Here is a 3,912-nt window from a genome sequence, read left to right on the forward strand (position 1 = left end):
CCGTCCTTTGCCCAAGCAAAGAAATTCTGAGCCTGTCCAAAGGAAGCCTGTGGAAACTTGTTCCACAGTTAAACAACCCATCAAAAGGTACTCCCAAGATGCTGGAAAGGGACAGCCTAAAGGTGTGGGGCGGGCCTTAACCACGGGTGCTGCCAAACACCTTATGAAGTAGTTTGTCAACCTGAAGAACTGGATATCCTGATATGCTAATCCAATGGAATTGTCAGGTAATTCATGCAAAATGGGAATAACTGCAACATCTGATAGCTTCATGTAATCCAGTTGGTGTATGCCTACAAGAGATTATGACCAGGGAATTTCGTTTAATTTCCCTGAGAGGATTCTAAGTTCAAGCCCATTATGGAAACTTTGATAATGGACCTCATGGAGAAGTAGTAGTGATGGTACATCAGATGACACTGCAGGTGAAGGCTGTGAGAATAGGCTTGACACGACCTTACACTGTTGCATCCATCTACCTCTCTCCACATAATCTCAACATAGATGATTTGGAAGATTTACTTGGGCAGTTGCCTCATCCATTTCTACTCTTAGGAGACTTCAATGGTCGGCATCACCACTGGGGAGACACTTTGTGTAACCCTCGAGGAAGGGCCTTGGAGTCTTTGTTCTGAAGAGTAGATGCAGTTTCACTGGGCAGTGACGCACCCACACATCTCCAAATTCAAACTGAAACATTCTCCAATACTGACCTGTCAGTTGGATCACCCGATTCACAGTTGAATTTCACTTGGCAGGTCATGGAAGACTCACCACTGAGTCCACGGTGTCTAACAGCTACAGGGGTGGCGAGAGGACATACGCAGCCAATAGCCATTGTAACGGCACTCATGGACCAATGTGAGTGCGGTATGACTGCTTGACCCTAGCCTCCCAAGGGAGACCAGCTAATTGGCCTGACCGGGCTAGGATCAGACCACCTGTCTTGCTGGAATAAAGGACCAAAGAGGCGTGTTGCTAGCCGCAGGGTGTACTCATTCACAGCATTGCTCAACCTCCAGGACTCCCGTCTCCACAGCACCCAAAGTTGCCACGCACGGCAAACAAGTAGGTAGGTGTAAACCCCTGGGGAGAGACCAGAGGGGATGCCCTTTCACCTACAGGACACCATTGAAACCCTTTTGCTCATCCCTCTGAAACAGCCAACCAAAGGCTGTTTCACCTGAGTGCAGGAAGGGAACTCTTTTTTCAGGCGGTTCCTTTCATCCCTCTGAAACAACCACCCAAAGGTTGTTTCACCTTAGTGATTGATTATTTAAAATTATCTGCCGCGTCAACAGCTAAGGTCTTTAGCGGCGAACACCTTGTTAGACTGAAAAATTAAAATATTAAAATTAAAACGTTAAAAATCTCTCAATAAATGTCATAAATAACAATAAATATTATATTAAAAATCAAACCATAAACATTAAGCTCTAAATGTCTAAAAACTATTGCATAAATATTAAGCTCTAAATGTCTAAAAACTATTGCATAAATATTATGCATAATTAAATTTTACTGAAAATATTAGTTTCCCTAAGGAAACAATTAAGACCCTCTATGTCACAATCCTCCCCCAATCCATTTTTCAGTGTATATGGGGAAGACTAGTACCTACATCTTTGGTCTGTGAATGTTGGACATCTTTCCACTACATGTGAGACTGTTAATGGTTCTTGGCATTTTTCACAGCGTGCTTCACTTTTAGTCATCATCGACCCATGAATCAGTCTTGTGTGCCAGATTCTCAGCCTTTTTAATACAACTTCTACTTGTCAGATGGGATGGATGCTGCTCACCCAACTGCCAAGGTCATCTCTAATAACTCGTAGTTTATTTCTAGAGGTATGCCTCCTTTGATGCTGGGTTTCAAGTCAGTGTGTGGGAGAGGAAAACGAGCATCACAGGGCTGAGTGGCAGCTGCCTTGGCCTTCTGATCAGCTCGCTCATTTCCACTGATACCAACATGTGCTGGCACCCAATAAAGAGTTATCTTTTTACGTGCTGACATCAGTGCAAGCCAATCTTGAACCTCCCTCACCACTGGATGTGATGAGTTTAAGCTCTTGATTGCTTGCAACGCACTACGAGAGTCACAATATATTACAACGGAATGGTTTCTAAGATCTCGAGTTATCTTGACTGCTGCAAGGATGGCATGCATCTCTGCAGTGTAAATCGAGGCTAATCGAGAAAGACTGCCAAATGCAGTCTTGCTACTGCTCACTCCTGCAAAGCGCACACCATTTTCAGATTTCGAACCATTTGTATATATTGCATATGATCCTTGGTACTTAGAAGTGTGTTGAAGAAATATTTCTCTGACTTCTGCTTCGGATCTCTCTCCTTTCCCAAGTCCGACTAAATCCAGCTCGACTTGATTAGTCCAAGGGGGGACTTGGGTAGTTCCAACAGCCAGAACCTGTGAGATTTAAATTAAGATCTTCCACAAGATTGTAGTCTCTCGTAGCAAATCATGTTCATGTAGTCCTGGTGTAATGAAAGAGGTAGTTCACCACTCTCGACATATAAGGACTCCACAGGTGAAGACCTGAAAGCCCCTATACAGATTCTGAGAGCTTCATTATTAACCGAGTCCAACATCTGGAGAACAGATGAATAAGCCTCGCATCCATAGTCAAGTTTACTACGAATAAGTGCTCGGTAAAGCCACAGAAGCGTTTTGTAGCTTTCTCCCTGACTGAGATGGGAGCACAAGCTAAACCAGCCAAAACAGCTGCTGCTCCCATAAGTAAAGCCCAAAGCCGAAAGGGTGGACCGAAATGACCGAGGCCGGAGACAGACTCTGAGGGAGAGTCTGGACCCCCTCGGCGTTCCCCCAGCTCCCCTCTAAGCCCGGAGGCTTCGACAATGCCTACCAACTGGTCAGAGCATTGGAGATGCAGCAAAAAAACTAGTTGTCGATCTGGGTTGCCAGAGACCAGGGCATGATTATTATGCCCAAAGACCAATCTACCCTGAATTTCCTGCAGGAAACGAAGGAGCTTAAAGATGGGAGAAAAGTGTGTCTCACTGCTAAATCCCGAGGATAAGAGAGTTAAGACGGTGCTATTTGCTCAGTCTCATATGATGTGGAACTGATCACTTGACATCAACAGGTCGTCAAGGCTTCCCGATTGTCGAAAGGGAAAACTCCAACCAGGCAAGTCCTGGTGACCTTGAAAGGAGCCCCAACCACTACCCTTGATTTGAGCAACTTGATTTGAGATACATGCACCTACAACCTAAGAACATGTGTGCCTGAGCCACTTCGGTGCTTCAAGTGCTAAAAATATGGCCACCACCAGGCTAGCTACACAGCCAAAGCTAAATGTGGTGTCTGTAGCAAGGCACACAACACTGAGGTGTGCCTTAAGGCATACAAGGAAGAACAGAGGGACACAACAGCCAAATGTCCCAACTGTGCCAAGAGGCATCATGCCTGGGGAAAAAACAAAAGAGAAAATCCCTCCCAACCTCCTTAGAGGAAAGAAGCCGCTCCCCAGCCGATACCGGATATCTCCAATAAAAATGAGTTTCTGGCCATGTAAAAAGTGCAGAAAAAGAACCACAGGAATAAAGGTTCAAAGAGCACAACAAAATCCTCACCAAGAGATGATCTCCTCTTTGATGAGGAAGATATGACTCTCCTGTTGACTGCTGTAGTCACTGCAGTGGCAACAGCCCTGGGGAGGTCGAATGAAGAGCCGAGAAGGCAGTCACGGTCACCATGACGGCAATGACCCAGACTGTCGCAGTCCTGAAGGGAAGAAAGCTGGACAGAGCCAAACCAGCCCCACCCTCACCCCAGGACAAGACTCCCCTCCCCACTCCAACCCAGGCCATGCCCTGACAGGCAGAGCCAATCCAGGCTGAATCTGTGTAGCCAGTGCCAGAACACGCTGACCT

Source organism: Penaeus chinensis, chromosome 20, assembly GCF_019202785.1.
Source record: "Penaeus chinensis breed Huanghai No. 1 chromosome 20, ASM1920278v2, whole genome shotgun sequence".
Lineage (NCBI taxonomy): Eukaryota > Metazoa > Arthropoda > Malacostraca > Decapoda > Penaeidae > Penaeus > Penaeus chinensis.